The sequence below is a fragment of the Puma concolor genome, chromosome E2 (genome assembly GCF_028749965.1).
Source record: "Puma concolor isolate L17-30 chromosome E2, mPumCon1.1.hap2, whole genome shotgun sequence".
Taxonomy (NCBI): domain Eukaryota; kingdom Metazoa; phylum Chordata; class Mammalia; order Carnivora; family Felidae; genus Puma; species Puma concolor.
Genome location: NC_141681.1, coordinates 53,220,505 through 53,240,846, shown reverse-complemented (window position 1 = coordinate 53,240,846; position 20,342 = coordinate 53,220,505). Strand labels below are relative to the sequence as shown.

General features: G+C 57.9%; 1 protein-coding gene across 1 annotated transcript in view; it reads right to left on the bottom strand.

The window, feature by feature from the left end:
* The window catches only part of BICRA (BRD4 interacting chromatin remodeling complex associated protein), an 81,220-nt gene extending 62,042 nt beyond the window's left edge, over window positions 1-19,178 (bottom strand). The window contains 1 exon segment of the mRNA XM_086690239.1: window positions 18,970-19,178. The gene's annotated coding sequence lies outside the window, so the exon portion shown is untranslated.
* Between the last annotated feature and the right edge of the window lie 1,164 nt (window positions 19,179-20,342).

Sequence of the window (20,342 nt, the reverse complement as noted above, 5' to 3'; positions counted from 1 at the left end):
TAATCCCTGGTTCGCTCCCGGGTTTCGGCACCAAAAAAAGAAACAAAAACAAATAGGGTGATAAAGGCAGGCGTGGGAGAGGAGGGGAGGGAGCCATAGAGCAGGAGGACAAGCAAGTACAAAGGTCCTGAGGTGACCACGTATCTGATTTGAGGAAGGAAGCCAGTGTGGCTGAAGCACAGGGAGTGATGGTGAGTAGTCAGTGGCTAGATGGAAAGTCAGGGACCCGATAGTATATAATAACCACCAAAAGGTAGAAACAAGCCGAGTGCCCATCAAGAGAAGAAAGGATAAACAAAATGTGCTCTGCCCGCTCTATGGAGCATTACTCAGCCTTAGGAGACCATGAAATTCTGATCCACGCTACAGTACTGACGACCCTTGAAAACATCACGCGCAGTGAAATACCCCAGACAACGAAAGGACAAAGATTGTACGATTTCACTCATATGAGGCACCTACAATAGGTAAGTTGGTAGAGACAGAGAAGTAGATCAGAGGTTACCAGGAGCAGGGAGTGACTGTTGCATGGGCACGGAGTTTCTGTTTAGAATGATGGGAACGTTCTAGAAACGGACCGTTGAATGGGCACGGACTTTCTGTTTGGAATGATGGGAACGTTCTAGAAACGGACCATTGGATGGGCACAGACTTTCTGTTTGGAATGATGGGAACGTTCTAGAAACGGACCATTGGATGGGCACAGACTTTCTGTTTGGAATGATGGGAACGTTCTAGAAACGGACCGTTGAATGGGCACAGACTTTCTGTTTGGAATGATGAGAATGTTCTGGAAACGGAACAGTGGATGGACACAGAGTTTCTGTTTCTGTTTGGAATGATGAGAATGTTCTAGAAACGGACGTTGAATGGGCATGGACTTTCTGTTTGGAATGATGAGAATGTTCTGGAAACGGACCATTGGATGGGCACGGAGTTTCTGTTTGGAAAGATGAGAACGTTCTAGAAACAGACCGAGGTGATAATCGCACAACGCTGTGAAGGTACTTGGTCCCACCGAAGTGTACACTTAAAAAAAGGTGAAAATGGCCAATTTTATCATCATTTACGCGCACAGCTGATGCTACACTCGCGTTGTGCTTGACGGATCAGGCACTGTTGTAAAAGCCGTATGTGTCGGGCGCCTGGGGGCTCAGTCAGTTAAGCATCGGAGTCTTGATCTGGGCTCGGGTCATGATCTCACAGTTCGTGAGTTCGAGCCCCACATGGGGCTCTGTGCTGACAGTGTGGAGCCCGCCTGGGGTTCCGTCTCTCCTTCTCTCTGCCCTTCACTTGCTTGTGCTCTCTCTCTCTCTCTCTCTCAAAAATAAATAAACTTAAAAAAAAAAAAAAGATGACAGGGGCTTGGTTTGGGTGTGGGGAGCTCGGTGGTGGACACGTGAAATCCGGGGTGCCTGGCAGGCAAGGCGGTGGGGAGTTCACAAAGTGCCAGAGACCAAGGGGGAGAGGGAAGACGCTCCCGCACCCCTGCCCCGCGTGCCCGCCCTTCCTCCCTCTACCTGACATTTTCGGGGCCTGGCCTCTCTCCCGCTCCCCGCTCCCACCACTCTGCAGCTGGCCCCAACACAGACTTCAGGCTCGCGGCTTTCAGAGAGCCGGTTTCCAGAAGCCTCGCCGCCCACTCGTGCCGCCCCCTACCCGGCGGCTTCCTCGCCCGCAGACCCCGTCGAGGCCTGACCCGGCGGTTCCTCAGAGCCGTCTAGCAACGAACAGAGAACATAAGTAGCAAATGGAACCCAGCAGCGTGCTGGAAGATGCCAAACGGGGTGTGAGACGCACAGGTCTCGATCCTTCCTTCAAAGCCCTTGGAAGGGGCGGCGGGGGGAGGGCGTGCTCCAACATGCAGCTTTCCTGCTGGGTGGCTCAGTCAGTTAAGCGTCCGACTTGGGCTCAGGTCATGAGCTCGCGGTTCGTGGGTTCGAGCCCCGGGCCTTAAACGTTGCCCAAAGCTTGGGTCAAGCCCCTCGGGTCGCCCCGTTCTGACGCTGATTCCCCCCCCCCCCCCCCCCCCCCCGCTTACCGTGGTGAAAACGTAGTAACAATAATCTGTGTGCTCTCTGCCTTCCTGTGAAATTCTCCCGACAAAGCTCCATAAGGGAGGTACTATTATTTTACTCCTCAGGTGCACCCCAAAGTGCCCCACACTGATGGGGAGCCCGCACACGGGGGTCCCCAGACCGATACCGTGGGTCTCCTGATCCAGCTAGCCCTAACGCCACCCGGGACGTGCCAGACCCCCTCCCCGATCTAGAATATCCTCTCCCCTCTCCTTTTTTGGTTCCTGTGAAAGCTTCTCCTTCCTTGGCGCGCAGAGGCAGCTCCAGAAGCTTGCCCTGGGACTCGAGGACCGAGAATCACGTAAGCAGCAGGACCAGGGCCGTTTGTCACCAGTGTCCCCAGGGTCCGGCATGGGCCTGGCACCGAGCAAGCCACTCAGTCCTGGCGGCTGTCTGCAAGGGGTGAGAGTGGTAAAGCCTTTCTGGAATGCAATCTGGCAGGGCTCACCCAAATCTAGATGCACGCTTCCTCCTGCCTTAGCAATTCCTCTTCTAGGAATCTGGCCGCTAGAAACGCTCTTACACAAGTGACGGGAGGTGTGGATCCAAAAATGTTAGGTCGGGTCACTCCCCAGCTCAAAAGCCTCCCATGGCTCCCACCTTATTAAGAACCGAAGCCCAAACCCCAAAGATGCGGGACAGAAACTCCAGAGCAACCAAGAGATGGTGTGATTCAGCGAATAATGGAGACAAGGGGAGATGCTAAAATACTCATTTAATCTAGCAGCGCCTGGGTGGCCTCGGTTGGGCATCAGACTCTTGGTTTTGGCTCAGGTCACGATCTCACGGTTTGTTAGATTGGGCTCCACATCAGGCTCTGCGCTGACAGCTCAGCGCCTGCTTGGGATTCTCTCCCCCTGCCCACCACCCCCCCCCCCCCCGCCCCGCTCTGCCCCTCCCCCACTCTTGCACGCATGCTCTCTCTCTCTCTCAGTAAACATTTTTTAAAAATAAAATAAAATAGGGGCGCCTGGGTGGCGCAGTCGGTTAAGCGTCCGACTTCAGCCAGGTTACGATCTCGCGGTCCGTGAGTTCGAGCCTCGCGTCAGGCTCTGGGCTGACGGCTCAGAGCCTGGAGCCTGTTTCCGATTCTGTGTCTCCCTCTCTCTCTGCCCCTCCCCTGTTCATGCTCTGTCTCTCTCCGTCCCAAAAATAAATAAACGTTGAAAAAAAATTTAAAAAAATAAATAAATAAATAAAATAAAATAAAATAAAATAGGGGCGCCTGGGTGGCTCAGTCGGTTAAGCGTCCGACTTCAGCTCAGGTCATGATCTCGCGGTTCGTGAGTTTGAGCCCCGCATCGGGCTCTGTGCTGATGGCTCGGAGCCTGGAACCTGTTTCAGATTCTGTGTCTCCCTCTCTCTCTCTGCCCCTCCCCTGCTTGTGCTCTCTCTCTCCGTCTCTCAAAAATACATTAACCAGGGGCGCCTGGGTGGCGCAGTCGGTTAAGCGTCTGACTTCAGCCAGGTCACGATCTTGCGGTCCGTGAGTTCGAGCCCCGCGTCGGGCTCTGGGCTGATGGCTCAGAGCCTGGAGCCTGTTTCCGATTCTGTGTCTCCCTCTCTCTCTGCCCCTCCCCCGTTCATGCTCTGTCTCTCTCTGTCCCAAAAATAAATAAACGTTGAAAAAAAAAATTTTTAATAAAAAAAAAAATACATAAACCAAAGGAAAGAAAAAAATTTTTAAATAAAATTAAAAAGTCACAGGGATGAAAAGTACGACACAGGGAATCCGGTGAATAATATTACAGTAACTTCGTACAGGGACTACACTTCCCGCGATGGACATCTTGCAACGCACAGAACGTCAAATCACCGAGTCGGACTCGTGTATGTTGACATTCGTATGACATCGTATGTCGACCGCATCTCAATTGGAAAAAAAAAAAGGTCTGGGTAAATAGATAAAAGTAAGGTACAGAAGAACCCACATAGTACGTGCGACCAAACGGAGAAAACGTACACGTGGAAAAGAGCCGCTGAATGAGCCCCCCAAGTCCTCATCGGGTCCCTTGTGACGAGGGAATTAAGGCAGGGTGGGGGGCAGCGCAAAGGCGACCCCAGTGTTACAAGCCTTTCTTCCTTCTTCCTCGTGTAATAATTCGTACCCACCCGCCCTCCAATGGGTCACCCCCAAAGCAAAGAGGTTAAGGAATCTTGTTCTAGCGTCGGCGCCCCAAGTCTCCATTCCACTCGCAGGGCCCTGGACATAACCCAGAAACAGTCTGACACCCACTCTACAGCGTGTTACTCAAGTGCGTGCCCCCCCCCACCCCCACCCCAAAGCAGCAGTGGCCTCACCCGGGGCAGACTGTCACAAATGCACCTGCCCCGGGCCTCCCGACTTTGAACTCGCCATTCAGGTTTGAGAAACTGTTGATCTATATAGCACAGCCCAACCCGTCTGCACCGGTAGGTACAGGCTAAAGGCTGGTTAGCGATAATAAGAACAAGAGGGGCGCCTGGGGGGGGGGCGGCGGGGCTCAGTCCGACACCGGCTCAGGTCACCATCTCCCGGGTTTGTGAGTTCGAGCCCCGCGGCGGGCTCCTGTGCTGACAGCTCGGAGCCTGCCCTCTCTCTCTTTCTGCCCCTTCCCCCCACCTCAAAAATAAATAAACATTAAACAATTAAAAAAAAAAAAAGTAACCACAGACACAGTAAGAGCACCTAGCATTCACAACGCACTTATTATGCGCCGCCTGACAACGTGTGATCTCAACGAGACTCCATTCCCACCAGGAGGGTATTTTAGATCTATGACCCCGTGTCTACAATTCCAACCTCCAAAGGGCTCTAAAAGCCATCCTCCTCCTTTTTCCCTGACTGACTGCACCCAGGGCCACAGCCGGCCCGCACGCAGTGACTGTCCTTCAGGGTCCCTCTCTTCCGCGTCAACAGCCGCAGATCCGTGCAGCAGCAGAAATGTCTGCTTCCAGAAACTTCGGCCTGTGCGGGGAGGGGGGACGGGGAGCCGGCCGCCTGGCCGGGGGTGTTCGCGTTCTGAATTTCCAGACACCTCCAAGGCGCTTCGGTTGACATGTGACGTCACCTAGCCTCCAAGGCGAAGGCCTCCCCCTTCTTCACGGATGGGGAAACTGAGGCTGAGAGGGCTGCAGCGGGTGCGGGGGGGGGGGGGGGGGGTGGGGGTGGGGCGGTCCCTGGCTCCGGGCCCCACAGGTGGCTCCGAGCCAGCTCCGCCTGTCTGGAGTCCTGACCCCCCCACCCCTCGCAGGCTGACTCATTTCAGCTCTCGGCTCGCAAACACATCCGCCGCCGTCTGGAGGAAGCTGGGGCGGCCTCCTCGGTTATGTTAATGAAGACACAACATTGGGTAAAAAGGGAAAGACGGAGGGAGGTACGGTGCCCTGCTGAGCAGAGCAGGAGCCTCCAATCGCTCAGCGAAGGCCCAAGCTGGATCCCAGGGCAAACCGGGGTAAGGGAGTAGGGGTGTGGGGGTGGAGGGCCGCTTCCAGGACCGTGGGCTTGCTCATCTTGGACCCCCCGTAAGCAGGAAGCAGCAGGGTTCACGGCTGAAAACCTGGGCCGTGGGAGCCAGACCATGGTGGGGGGGGGAGGGTGCGGGGAGAATCCCCACTCTGCCATTTAGCGGCTGTGTGACTCTGGGCAAGTGACGTGACCGCTCTGTGCCTCCTGTTTCCTCATCTGCAAAACGGGGATGCTTGGGCATCCACCTCCGAAATGTTTTCTGCAGAACGAGCTTGTAAAGAGCCTAGACAGGCACCGGGGACCGTGTCGGCTGTCACTACAGTCACAGTCTGCGTAAAGCTCGTAACAGGACCCACGACCGCCCCAGAAATCCCTCGCCAAATGCTGGGACGCAGAGCCCGGCGTATGGTTCTCTGGGGCAAGGTCTGCGGCCTCTGAGCAGGTTCCCAAAAGGACCTAAAGTAAACCTTTTTCTCCCACATGCGCTTAAGACTTCAGCCCCAAAGAAATAAGAGGCGACCTTTCCAGGCAGGCTGGACAGGGCTGCCAAAGCTCGCCCTCCCCCACCAGCTGGCAACACGACAGCCACCCTGTGCCCCGCCCCAGGCCTCCCTCTCCTCCTGTCCCCAAGCAGCCCCACGCGGTCCCCGCCAAACTCCTTCCCAACCTCACGGACACCTTTCTTCTGCCCTCACACCCGCCTCCCAACCTGCGAGGAAACCTCACTCCTGAGCCCAACCCGGTACCAACCCCTCCTGCTCTTCTAGAATCTTCCTTCGCTCCTTTCCTCTTCTCTCCTGGGCCCCCCCAGCCTGCTCAGATCCTAAAAAACCGAACCGCTGTAGCGTTCGTGTCGCAATCCACGAAAAGGTCACGCAGCCCTTGCTTGCTGGTTCGAGAAATACCGATTACAGCCTCCTCGTAAGTCAGGTCCTGGGGGTAAATCCTAACAAGGACACAAGCCCGGTGGAGTGAAGGAAGTAGGACAGGGTTGTCGGGGAAGGCTTCCTGGAGGAGGGGGTATTCAAGCGGAGGCCTGCCGGAGACAGGAAGGAGCTGTAGGGTAAAGGTGGGGAGGCAGGAACAGAGAAGGCAAGGCGAAAGGTCAGGGACGGTCGGGTTTTGTCGGAGGAGGTGACGGCAGACCTACCTGTAGGCAGGCACTAGGGAGCCAAAGAGTGTAGTAAGACCTTATTATTTTTTTTAACCTCTGGCTGCCAAGAGCTGTCTTCCTTCTCTCCCCCTCCCTCCCTCCCTCCCTCCCTTCCTTCCTTCCTTCCTTCCTTCCTTCCTTCCTTCCTTCCTTCCTTCCTTCCTTCCATGATGCCACCTCACACATTCCAGTGGGGCTCCCAGCCCTACCTACCCATCAAACCCGCCAAGTCCCCCTTCAAGTCCATTGAAGCTAAGACCTTTCTGGAAACTCCCTCCCTTTGCTCCTGAGATGCTGACCATGCCTGATGTCGGGGCCTGTCCTGTCCCTGGGGAACTGTCCTCACCCCTGGGGCTGAGCGCTCGGTGTCAGTTACCGCTGAGTGTCACTTGTGACCCCGACAGTTCAGCCACTCACCCTACATCTCTCTCCCCTTGGCATCCATCCACCGTCCCCGAAGGACGCCCTACCCGTCTCGAGAGGGGACCGGCACATACCCAGTTGCTCAGGCCGATGACCCTGGCACAACACATCCACACACGTACCAACCACTGTGCCTTCTCTGCCGGGAATGGCCTTGAGCCCAAAGTCTGCCCCCAGAAACCCCCTCCCCCGGGAAGCCTGGCCTGACGCCCCAACAGACTCCAGAGGCAATACCTCCTCCAGACCTCCACCAGCTCAGCGGGTACCCCCGAGATAAGGATCTCACCAGGCAGGGAGGATGAGTGTGTTTCTGGCTTCCTTCCCTCGCCTGTCCCGGAGGGCAGAGCTCTGAGGCCGGGTGCACAGGAGGCCCACTGCGTGGGTTTGAATTAACCAGTGGGATGTACCTGGATTCAGACCTCTGCTCGGCCAGCAGCGAGCTTGGTGACCTTGCACAAGTCACTTCACTCCTGGGAGAGGAAGGTGGTGACCACTTGGGGGTCTGGCCCTGGGTTTTCTTTTTTGTTTTTGTTTTTTCTTAAAAACTACTACGACTGCCCCGGATGGAACGCACCGCAGCAGGAGAAGCAACAGAACTGATGGACAAATAGCGACATGAGAGGGGCACCCGAACGCAGGGAGCTGGGCGAAAAAGAAACACGAGGAGAAATACATCAGGATCCCCTGCACGAAGTAAAAACCCACCACCCAAAGCAGTTTGCCAGGGCACAGGAGAGCACACAAGATCCTCAGGAAAGGCGCCTGGGTGGCTCCGTCCCTTAAGCGTCTGACTTCGGCTCAGGTCGCGATCTCACGGTTCGTGGGTTCGAGCCCCACGGTCGGGCTCTGTGCTGACAGCTCAGAGCCTGGAGCCTGCTTCTGATTCTGTGTCTCCCTCTCTCTCTGCCCCTAACCCACTGTCTCTGTCTCTCTCAAAAGTAAATAAACATTAAAAAAAAAAAAAAAAAAAGATCTGCGGGAAATACATGAGGAGGTTGCCTGGGGAGTGGGGGGTGGGGGGGCAAGAATTTTATATCCATATACAAATATGTATTATGTATGTTTATATATAACATAAACGCTTGTTCTATTTCTATTATATTAACTTTAAAATTAAATGACCACATAATATATATGGTCATACGTGCATGTATACGTATTTTTATTTTCCTACTCATTTATTTTATTTTATTTTTTTAATTTTTTTTAACGTTTTATTTATTTTTGAGACAGGGAGAGACAGAGCACGAACAGGGGAGGGTCAGAGAGAGGGAGACACAGAATCTGAAACAGGCTCCAGGCTCTGAGCTGTCAGCACAGAGCCCGACGCGGGGCTCGAACTCACGGACCACGAGATCGTGACCTGAGCTGAAGTCAGACGCTCAACCGACTGAGCCACCCAGGCGCCCCTAAACGTTTATTTTAAAACAGACTTATATCATGAACTGGGTTAAATGAAACCTCCAATTCTGCTAGAGTCTGGCCGGCGGGGAGGGGCTCTTTAGGCCCAGAAGTCAGCTCAGTGTGCCCCCGTGACAAAGGGAGATGCCACCCCCTGCTTCCGAAAGGTCTACATGCAAAAAACAGGGCCATGGAAGGGGCAAAGGCCCGGCCAGCGTCCTGACTTGGCCCACAGGCCCGGATTCACTCCCTCTGGAGAGCATGCGGGACCAGCAGACTGGGTACTGGGGAGGCAGCAAGGGCAGGATAGACCATGTTCATGGAATGAGGGTCAAGCGTGGCTGGAAGACCCATGGCTCCCTGTCGTGGGTGAGGGCCTGCAGGCTGGGCCCCACAACTCTGAGGTGGGTCTCCCGAGCAAACCAACTGCTCGGGGCTGGGACCCTGGGAGTGGCATTTGTAAAAAAAAAAATTTAATGTTTATTTACTTTTGAGAGAGAAAGACACACACACACACACACAGAGCGTGAGTGGGGGAGTGGCAGAGGGAGCAGGAGACATAACTCTATGTGTATGAAGCAGGCTCCAGGCTCTGATCTGTCAGCACAGGGTCTGATGCGGGGCTCGAGCCCACGAACCGCAAGATCACGAGCTGAGCCGAGGTTGGCGCTTAACCGACGGAGCCACCCAGGCGCCCCGGGAATGGCATTTTTCACAAACACTTCTGGTGATCTGGAAGCAGGTGGGTCGCCGTTTGTGAACCAGCACAGGGATTTCAAACATGGGCTCTGGACCCCCCCTTGCTCCCCCCCCTGGGATATGCCCATCGTTCATCCGGCCAGTCAACAAACATCAGGGCTCAACGGTGTGCCAGGAAAACATGGAGCCATTGTCTCTCTCCTTCTGCGGTTTAGAGTCTAGTGATAAAGCCAGGCCTCAAGAAGGGCTCACAGGAGACCTGATACATGCCAAAGGGGCGACGACGTGGGGTCAGCCAGTGCGCTGGGGGGTGTCCTTAGACTAGGGCACTGGGGGCCCAGGGGAGGGGTGTTAGGAGGCGAGGACTTCACGGGCGAAGGGGTCCGTCTCCGCTGACAGAAAGGAGGTAAAACCTTCCCATGGACTCCTGCTCGGGGAGACAGAGAAAGGCCTCCCTGATAGCACCACACAGCTGAATCTCAAAGCCAGAGGTGTTCGACCCCCAGGACCACATCTCGTCTGTAAAACTCGAGAAGAGGCAACACGGCTCGACCTCAACCGACGAGGACCAGCAGGTGTTCACGGGGAAGGGGGACGAGGGAACTTTCTGCCTAGTCATGAGAACATTCTGGATCTTGACGGGGCGACCCAGGTGGTCACGTGTGCCAAAGACCTCATCAAGAGGCACACTGACCCTCTCTGCGTTGTGTCGTGGGTGGGGAGGCAGGTCGCTGGGCACATTCTGGGGGGGAGTAAGGGCGGTGTGGTGAGAGCCTGGCAGGAGAGGGTAAGAGGGTTGAGCACACCCGTCACCCAGCCTGGGTCGGGGGGTTATTTTTCGAGAATGGGTGAGGGCCTACGGAAGACCGGAAGGACGTTTCGGTCCAGTGAAACATCACAACCGCCAGGAGCTGTGGGTATCTGCCTGCCAGCACCACGGTGGGTAAGAGGCAGCACGCATACTCTGGACAGGAGCTGCAGGCGTCCTGGGGGAGCTGGGCCACCCTTTGCCTCCAGGTCGCAAAGCACTAGGAAGGGCTCCCTGCAGGGCCCCAAGGGTCATTCATGAGGATCCGGCAGCCGCAGACAGACCCTCCCCTCCTCTCACCCTGCTTCCCAGGCTGCCAGCCGGGGCACGGGGGACATAGGCTGGGAAGGGGGCGGTCACCGAGAAGTCAGCAGCCGTCCCCTCCAGCCCCTCCAAGTACGGAGTGGGCAAGAGGAGGAGACAGAGGCAGCTGAGCCTGGCTGGGGGCTCCAGGGACCCTTCCTCTGACCCTCTAACCCTAGAAAGAGCTTTGGGTGCCACCCCTCTCCGACTACACACAGAAACACTAACAATGCAACAGTAACAACGACCGCCGCCTTCCGCGGAGCGCTTATGCTGAGCCAGGCACTTGTAAGACACTCTTCCGCGCAGCACTCACAGAACTGATGCAGAGGCTCTCGGAAGAAGCATGTCTTATTAACGCTGCGCCCCTGCTCCCCCAGCCTGGGATTACGGAGGGGAAGTAACCTGCCCCCAGGTCACAAGGTTGGAAGGGGCTGGGGCGCCTGGGTGGCTCAGTCGGGGAAGGGTCCGACTTCGGCTCGGGTCACGATCTCATGGTTCGTGAGTTCGGGCCCCACACGGGGCTCTGCGCTGTCGGCGCAGAGTCTGCTTCAGGTCTTCTGTCCCCCTCTCTCTGGCCCTCCCCTATTGGTGCGCGTGTATGAGCAGGCACTCGCTCGCTCGCTCTCTCCTCTCTCTCTCTCAAAAATGAATACACATCAAAAAGAAAAAAAAAAGGTTAGCAGGGGCAACGAGAGGATGCAAACCCACATAGCCACCCAGTTACCCTCACCTCTGGGGTCATCCTGTCCATCGCCCCCCCCCCCCCCCCGCCAACTGGTTCAACTTCTCCGACTCGCCCTTTACGGCAACAGTTTCCGCACAGAACAGCAGACCCTAGGCCCACACCTGTGTAAATCCCAAGCCTGTATAACCGGAAACAGCCCCCGGGGTCCAGGGCCTGGGGAGGCCAAGACAGGGACCTCACCGAAGTCCCAAAGAAGGGAAACCAGAGAAAAGCCAACCCGGCCAAAGCCTACTCCCTGCCGCCTCAGTTTCCCCAATCTGTGCAATGGGCTTCACGGCTCGTCTCTCACAGAACAGGACAGATCCTGCAGGTGGCGAAACAGATTCTGGACCCCAGAGATGCTCATACCCGTTAGTAACAGTAGTGATATCCTTGAAATGATACAACGTCTGGAATTTGCTTAAACTGATCCAGCGAAAGAGAAAGCAAAAAGTGCAGAGGAGGGGGGTGGGCTAACAGACAGAAAAGAGAGGGGCCGAGATCTGTTGAGGGGTGACGGGTACACGGGGGTCCAGTACGATATTCTCTCCACTCTGGGCGGATGCTTTAAAATCCCCATGATAGGGGCGCCTGGGTGGCTCAGTCGCCCAGCTCGGGCTCAGGTCATGATCTCACGGTTCGTGGGTTCCAGCCCCGCGTCGGGCTCCGTGCGGACAGCTCGGAGCCCGGAGCCTCCTTCGGATTCTGTGTCTCCCTCTCTCTCTCTCTGCCCCTCCCCTGCTCACGCTCTGTCTCTGTTTCTCTCACAAATAAATAAACATTAAAGAAAACTTTTTTTAAATCATAATAATAAGCCAAGTGAACCTTCGCTGTGCACGCCTTCAAGCCAGGACCAGTCTTAAAACCTTTCCGCAATTTCACTCACTCAAGCCTCACAAAAGACCCCACGAAGTTCTGTTGCAGATGAGGAAACTGAGGCCCAAACAGTATTTGACCGCCTAGGACCTTCCATTTAAAATGGCAACGTTTGGGGCGCCTGGGTGGCGCAGTCGGTTAAGCGTCCGACTTCAGCCAGGTCACGATCTCGCGGTCCGTGAGTTCGAGCCCCGCGTCGGGCTCTGGGCTGATGGCTCAGAGCCTGGAGCCTGCTTCCGATTCTGTGTCTCTCTCTCTCTCTGCCCCTCCCCCGTTCATGCTCTGTCTCTCTCTGTCCCAAAAATAAATAAAAAACGTTGAAAAAAAAATTTTTTTAAATAAATAAATAAAATAAAATGGCAACGTTAGGGGCGCCTGGGTGGCTCAGTCGGTTAAGCGTCCGACTTTGGCTCAGGTCATGATGTCACGGCTCATGAGTTCGAGCCCCGCGTCAGGCTCTGGGCTGATGGCTCAGAGCCTGGAGCCTGCTTCGGATTCTGTGTCTCCCTCTCTCTCTGCCCCTCCCCCATTCATGCTCTGTCTCAAAAATAAATAAACGTTAAAAAAAAAATTTTATAAAATGGCAACGTTGGGGCACATGGGGGGACGGGGGGGGTGCTCAGTCGGTTAAGCATTCGACTTTGGCTCAGGTCATGATCTCATGATCTCGTGAGTTCATCACAGAGCCCCCTTCGGATCCTCTGTCCCCGTCACTCTCTGATCTTCCCCAGCGCACGCGCTCTCTCTCTTTCTCTCTCTCTCAAAATAAATCAATATTAAAAAAATAAAATAAAATCATAAAATGCCAAAGTTGATTGCCCAGGATTTGGGGGCAGAAGCAGTATGGACTTGGGTATCCAATCTCATGGGAGACTTTGCTACTTTTGTTGTTGTTGTTGTTTTTAATTTTAGAGAGAGATCGCGAGTGAGGAAGAGGGGCAAAGCGAGGGGGACAGGGAGAGAATCTTAAGAAGGCTCCACACGCAGCTCAGAGCCCAACACGGGGCTCAAATCCCACCACCCGGGGATCATGACCTGAGCCGAAATCAGGAGTCGGACACTCAACCGATTGAGCCTCCCGGGGCACACTACCACTGTTCATCACCGTCACCGTCACAGCCACTAACATTTTTTTTAAGTAGGCTCCGTGCCCAGTGTGGGGCTTGAACTCACGGCCCCGAGATCAAGAGTCGCACGCTCCGCCAGAGGCCCCACCTCTAACACTTTCTGAGCACTCGCCAGGCGTCCCGCGTTGTGTTCAGCATCGGACACCCAGGAGCAGGCCGCGGGCGGCTCTCCTGTCGTTCCCAGCCTTTCCGTTGGGGAAACTGAGGCACAGGGCGCGGAAGCCCGGCCCGCTCCCGGGGTCGACGCCGCCGGGCCTCATGCCAGAGCGGCCCTGCCATGCGCCCCCTGCTGCCGACGCGGCTCAGAATGCCAACATTGTTCCCCATGTGCCTTTGGGGAAGACAAGGACGACCTTTCAGAGTGCAGAAGTCAGCAAGGGCCCCACGGCAGAGCAGCGGTGACAGTGGAAGTAACAGCCACATCAGGGGCTGGTTCCTGAAAGCCTCCGGGACGCCCGGTGCGGGAGGGCGCTGCCTCATTTAGCCCTCCCAGCCGTCCCTACGAGGGGGCCATCGGGGTCCCACCTTACAGATAAGGAAACCGAGACCCAGAAAAAGGGATCATTTGGCCCGGGTCACACTATCATCAAGTGGAAAAGAAGGCACCCCCCCCCCCCCCCCCGCCCCGTGCCTGCCAATCAGGGGGCTCACAGCCAAGAATCTGGCTAGTCCCGGCCCCAGGAAAAAAAAAAAAAAAAACTGCCAAAAAGGGCAGATAACATCGCCAAGGACCGACGAGGCTTCCTGTACAGGGTAGGCCCTCACAACAACCCTCCCCAAGTTGAGACTGAGATGAACCCATTTAGCAGAGGGGAAAACAGAGGCCCAGAACCAGCGAGCTCCCGGTCTACAGCCATTCAACCAGCAAGAGGTGTGGAGCCAGGACTCCGGCCAACAGACTGGCTTCTAGAGCCCATGCTCTTGACCTCCACACCAGGGGGCAAGCACGGTCCGCAGGCCACGGGCAGACAGGAAGACGCAAGGAGGCCACAAGAGGCAAAGACACCAGAGCAGGCTGGTTGGATGAACTGCACGGGACAGGAAGGAACGACTTCTTCCAAGGGCAGCCGCCACGGTACTTCCGGGGAGCCCCTAAGTGACAAACAGCAGACTCCTGGTCCAGCGATCCCGCTTCCAGAAGTTTACCCCACAGCCGGACCCAGTTGCCGGGAAGAGGTGAGGAGGACACGTGCTGTCCAGCCCTATAAGCTGAAAACCGCTCCCACACCCGTGTCAAGGAAACGAGGGTTCACCCACACCACACAACACCACTGGGCCCAGAAAAAGACGGAGGGAACCCTCCCTCTCCCGCGCAGGAAGAGTCCCCCAGGGAAATGAAGCACCGTGCAGGTCAACGGGACGGCAGGTAGAAATCAATATCTTCAAAGACGCGCCCACACGGATAAGAAACGCGCGTGCACGGAACATCAGGATCGGGGAGCGAGGGACTAAGGGTGCTGGGGAGGGAGGAGAGAAAGACTTACGACGTTTGGTAATTCTGAACTTGCCCCCGTGTGCATGTAGCACTGAGGAAAACAATAAAATAAAAAAGACAGAAAGAAAGGCAGTCGCTTCCTCCTTGGAGCCTTCACAGACCACCCAGTCGGAATTACTCACATCGCACGCAGCGAGCCCAGCCCTGGGGACCCCGCTTGCCTCCAGCCTCCTCCTGGACCGGATCCCTGGCACACAGTAGGCCCTCAGGAAGTGTCACTGGGAATAATTAAAGCAACAAAAGCACTCTCTCCGGCCGGACGGATCCCAAGCCACCAGCAACACACAGCCTCTTCCATGAAGCCAAATGCCACCAGGCTAGAAATGTCTCAGAAAACTCTCCGTCGTCGGGGGATCCTGCGTGTCACCGAGGAGAGACACAAAGGCTTCCAGTCAATGGGGACAAAACTCTTAACGGTGGTACCCCCCCAGGCAGGGGAGGATTCAGAAGGAATGAGGAGGGAATCCTTGGGGACAGTTCAACCAGACATTTCCCATGCGCCTGTGGAGTGAAGCATCCTACTCCAGGGAGCCAACTCCGGGGGACAATCCTCAGACAGGCTGTGGGAGTAAGTGGGGAGCAAATCATTCTGATGGGGAGGCGGTGGGGGCGGGGGGAGAGGTTTAGGTCACAGATGGAGGTCAGGTAACTTGTTTCCATTGAGAGGGTGCCCGGTAGGGGAAGACCCAAAGGAGACCAGAGCAACATAACTGTGCCCCCCACCCCTCTCCCCGGCGGGGCGGGACAGGGAAAAAGGCAGACCCTCACTGCTTTCCAAGCCCAGGCCCGCTGGAAAGGAATGTCATGTTTTCCTGTTTCCAATTAACTGCCCCCCCCCCCCCCCCCAGCAGCCCTCTGCATTCTTGAGACCAGGAGTCAAGACAGCCACAGGGGAGAGCTGGGAGGGCTGGCTGGAACCCCATTGGTGGCTAGCCCCGGGGCTAAAAGGCAGCCCCCAGGAACCTGGGGAACCCCACCCCCCATCCCAGGGCCCTCCCACCAGGCCCCAGGGCTTGGCACTGACCCCCTTCCATAACTCTAGGGTGGGGGAGAAGACCCCCCACCCGAGGGAAGGCTGGGGAAGGCCCCAGAGGCCTCTGGGAAGGAAGTCAGCAGGGAGGGGGGCGGAGCACAGGCCTGTCCCTTTGGGCCTTACTCATGCTTCTCCGCTCAAAAAAAAAAAAAAAAAAAAAAAAAATCAGTTCCTATTTTCAGGAAACACTCAGGCTTGAGAGACCTATGGGTTCCCCACAGTCCGTCTCCTCCTGCCCCCCGAAAGGAATTATTATGACTTAGGCCTATGCTCTCAGGAAGGAAGATCTTTACACATCAAGGTCAGGACAGTAGATCAGGGGCAAAACACAGTGTCTTTTGCGCAAAACACACACGGAGCCCCTCTCCCACTCACTCCTACCCCCTGCAGTCTGGGCTTGGGGTCCCCTCACAGCCAGAGACCAGGCTTTTCCCTGGGCTCAGTTTTCTCATCTGTAAAATGGGAAGATCACCCGTATTACCCTCTTCGCTGGGCGAGCTGGACCCTCCCAGTCCCTCTCCCTCAGTCCACCGCCCCCAAATGTTGAATCGGCACCAGTAAGTGCCAAAGGGGAAGGGCCCCAGTTCAGACAGCGGGCTGGGGGGGGGGGGGAGTCACTGATTCACAGTTGGCCCTTGCCCACCCACCGTGGGGACGTCCCCCAGGCCTTTTAGTACTCCCTTCAATGTCCAGCACTCAACATCCCTCCCCAGCGCTGGGGAATTGGCACGCCACATCCAGTCCGATGAATGACAAACACAATAACACGTTTAGATACGACTTTCACCCACCTCAAGGTCAGTTAAGGGAACTATAATTATGGCCACCTGCAGATGAGGAAACTGAGGACTAGGGCCTTAAATGACCTGCCTAAGCCCACAGAGTGGGGACAGGGAGTCTGACACCGGCCAAGGGGAGAAAGGTTCCCTGTCAGATGCGTCAGGGTGCCTTGAAGGGTGGCCGGCCAGAGGGACCACGAAGGTCCCCGAAAGCTCGGCTGCCCTCCTAGCAGGGCTGAGTCGCAGAAAGCTGGGCCAAGTCCCAGCTCAGGAGGAAGAGGAGGAGGAGGAGGAGGAGGAGGAGGACCATGGGGCCAGCTCCCAGGTGCCCCCCAGGCCCCCCGACCAGGCCGGCCTGCGGTCCCCCTTCCCAGCCCACGCACCTCCAACTCAGCTCTTATAGGCAAACGCTGTGCTCCAGCCACAGCTGAGATGATTCCGCTCCCAGCCTCGCTTCCAGATGTCTTTACCCCTTCCCAAAACCGGCATGGGGGCGGGGGGAAGATGACACAACAGCTCCTTCCAAGTATTATTATAGACGAGACCCAGGTCAACTGGAATCAACATGACAAAGTGCCAAAGAGGGGTACAGGAGAACTTAACAGTCTTGAGCTGAGTGGGGAAGTGGGAGGAGCCGGGAATGGTTGCCCACGGGGGGGGGGGGGGGGGGGGGGGGGGGGGGCTTTGTGACCCCGGGCAAGTCACATAACCTCTCTCTGAGCCTCCATTAGCCCGGCTGCAAAATGGGAATGCTAACTGTCACTAATCCTCCAGGGGTGGTGGCCAGGGTGTAGCAGAAGGCAATCCATAATGCTCCCTGGGTAGAGAGATGTTATTTCTGGGTTCTGGGGGGGAGGGGGGGGAGTCATCAGGGAGGGTGGGGTAAGTAAACATAACCCCCCTTGAGTCCCACCAGACGTCAGCGCAAGGGAAGGATTCCCAAACTGTCCAATTCCCCTGTTCTCCCACCACCCCACAGGTCAGACTGAGCCCTTTACCCGCCCCCCCCCCACCTCGGGTGAAAGCACACAGAGAGAGCGATCACACTGTCCCCCCCCCCCCCGCCCCCCAAAAGGCGCCGGCAGAAAGGAGGTGTGAGAGAAACGGAAACACTCCGCGCGCGTCCCCAGATGGTTATTATTCTATCGGAGGGCCGTGTGACAAAAGGGGCTGACGGTCCGGACCTGAGGCTGGGCACGACAGCAGCCCACGGTCTGGCAACGCCAGAGGGCTGGGACCTGTCACCCCGGCCTCCCGGGGAGAGCTGACACGGCGGCCTCTGACCCCACCTCCCAGGAAGTTCAGCAGCTCAGAACCACAAAGCAAAACAAAGGGGCGCGGAGAGGAAGGAGCCACGGTACCTTCCGATCACCGCTGGCCCCCGAGTCCCGAGCCCCCAGCCGGAGCCCGAGCAGGAGCCCCGGCGCGGCTCCTCGCCCGCTTCTCCGCTGGCCGCGGCCCAAGGCCTGGGCAGCCCCCCGGTCCCTTGTCTCCCCGCGGCCGCCCGTGACAGGAGCCGGGGAAGCAGCCGAGGGGCAGCTAGGGATGGGAAAACCAGATGGCTCCATCCCTCCTCCCTCCTCCCTCCTCCTCCATCCCTCCCTCCGGGTGCCCGCGGCCTGGCCGCCCTCCGCAGGGGCCCGGGGAGGCCGCGGGCCCGGCTCGTCCGGGCTCACCCCAGGGAAAGGGTTGCCTTTGTCTAAAGGTCACCACCCGAGCGCGGTGCCCGGGCTGGGCCTGGTGCCTCCCATTCCCAGGCCGAGGGGGTGGAGATGGGGGGCCGCCCCGAATCTCGGGAGGTGACAGGGGTAAGGCTCCCTTCCCTCCCCTCCCCCTCCCCGCAACGGCCCCCTCCGGGACGAGCCAGCTAGCGGGGGAGGGGGTCAACTCCCTTCATCGCTGGAGGGGTGGGGGACCAAGTCAACTCCTTTCATTGTTTAGGGGCGGTGGGGAGGGGGAGACCCAATGGCCTCCTTCCGCATCCATCCCTCCCCAGGCTGCCGGATGCCCCGTTTCTCCCCCGCACCCCCGACCGGGATTTGGGGAGGGGGCGCAGGGGACGGGCGAGAGGGGGAGATGAAGGCTCGCCACCTCCGGCCAGGCGATCACCATCCACTGCCCCATTGCCCTCTTCTTCTCTGAAAGGCGGGGAGCGGGGTGAGGGGAAGGGGGGGGCCCGGGCCGGGGGAGGGGGTCTCCCCGCCCCTCCCCCCGTGGAACGTTAGGTCTCGTTTTTCCGCCGCTCCATTGTATCCCCGGCAGCCGGCGGGAGGGCCGGGGAGGCACCGGGCGCCGGGTTTGGGCAGGGGAGCAGCGGGGGGGGGTCCCCGCAGGATCGGGGCGGCGGTGATGGTGGGAGAGACGCGGGGGATGGGGGGGCTGCCGGGGGTGGTGGGCGCCGAGCAAAAAAAGAGGCAGCGGGCGCTGCGCCCCGGTTGGGGGGCTGAGTGTGTGAGTGTCGGGGGGGGTGGGTTCGGCCCCGGCTCCGGCTCCCCCCACACACACCCTCGCCGCCAACCCCCACTCCCCCCTCGCTTTTGCGCCCTGTCACAGCCCCGACTCGCAGGTAGAGAGAGTTAAGAGATTTAAAGAGAAATTGCTACATTGTGAGAAACTCACCCTGATGTTTGAGCAGCCGTCGGCGCGGGGTCTCCGAGACGGCCCCGCACGGGCTGCAAAGGGAGGACCCAGAAGGGGCCGACCGGCCGGGCCGGTCAGCGCACTGCCTGATCGCATGGCGGCCGCCCGGCAGCCTCCGCCAGGCCCCTGCCGCCGCCCCGCGCCGCGGCCCGGGCGCCCCGGACCCGCGCGCGCTCCGGGGAGGACCCCTCGGGTTTGCAAAAAAAAAAAAAAAAAAAAAAAAGAAAAAAAAAAAAAGAAAAAAAAAAAAGAAAAAAAATTTTTTTAATTAAATGCAAAAGAAAAAAAAAAAAAAACCTTGCAGGTTTTGTGTCCGCCCCCCCCTTCCTCCTCCTCCTCCTCCTCCTCCTCCTCCTCCCTCCGCCCTCGCCGGGGGACGGGCTTGGGGGAGGCCCCGCCCCGCGCTCCGCGCACCAGCTCCGGCTCCGGACGCCGAGCGGCGGGCCCGCGAGCGAATGGGAGGCCGCGGGCGCCCCGGGAGGGTGCCTCCCGCGCCGGCGCCGCCCCCTCCCCAGCCCCAGTCCCGGGGGTTTGGGGTCGCGCCTTGCCAGGTTCTGGTGGAGTCGGCCGACTTCCTCGAGCCGTGCTCCGGGCTGCGGGGAAAGGCTAAAGGGGTTCGCGCTCCCAGACCCCGGGCGCCCTGCCGGCTGGGGAAGGGGCCCCGGGCGCGCGCCCGACGCGGGGGCAGTCGCCGGGCGAGAGGAGGCGCCCAGGGCGAGCGCCGAAGGCTCGAAAAGGTAGCGGGAGTAGAGGATGGAAAAGAGGGGGCACCTCGCCAGTGGAACCGCGAAGGAGCCGGGAGCGGGAACGAATAGGGTGAAAGGCGGCGCGGGGTTGGGGGCGACTGGCCGGGACCCCGGGCGTGGCTTGATCGCTCACCTCAGTCGGTCTTTGCTCACATGCGACGGCCCCGGGGAGGGCGCCAGGGACGCGGGATCCAACTTCAGAGCCACCTCGAGGCCTCTCGGGCCGCGCTGATGGGATTCCCAGAAGCCCCAGAACGCCTCGGTGGTGTTGGGTCGGTTTCCGCCCCACCAGCCCAGGAACGCCTTGCGGGTGGGACACTTAGATTCCCGCGTTCGTGTCGGGAACGCTAGGGTGGGCGCCTGCTGTTATGTCCTGCTCCGTGCTGGGGGCCCAGCGGGGACCCAGATGGCCCGGACCTGCCTGCCTCTCCGGGATGCACAGACCAGGGGGACCTCTCTCTGTCTTCCCAGTGCCCCAAAAAGCTCCATGCATACAGAAGCGGCTTAATAAATGCGTTGAATGAATGAGTGACTGAGACGTATCTGTGCTTTAAACTTTAGTATTTATTCTAGCATCTTGGGCCTACTGTTCGTGGTATTTAAGAG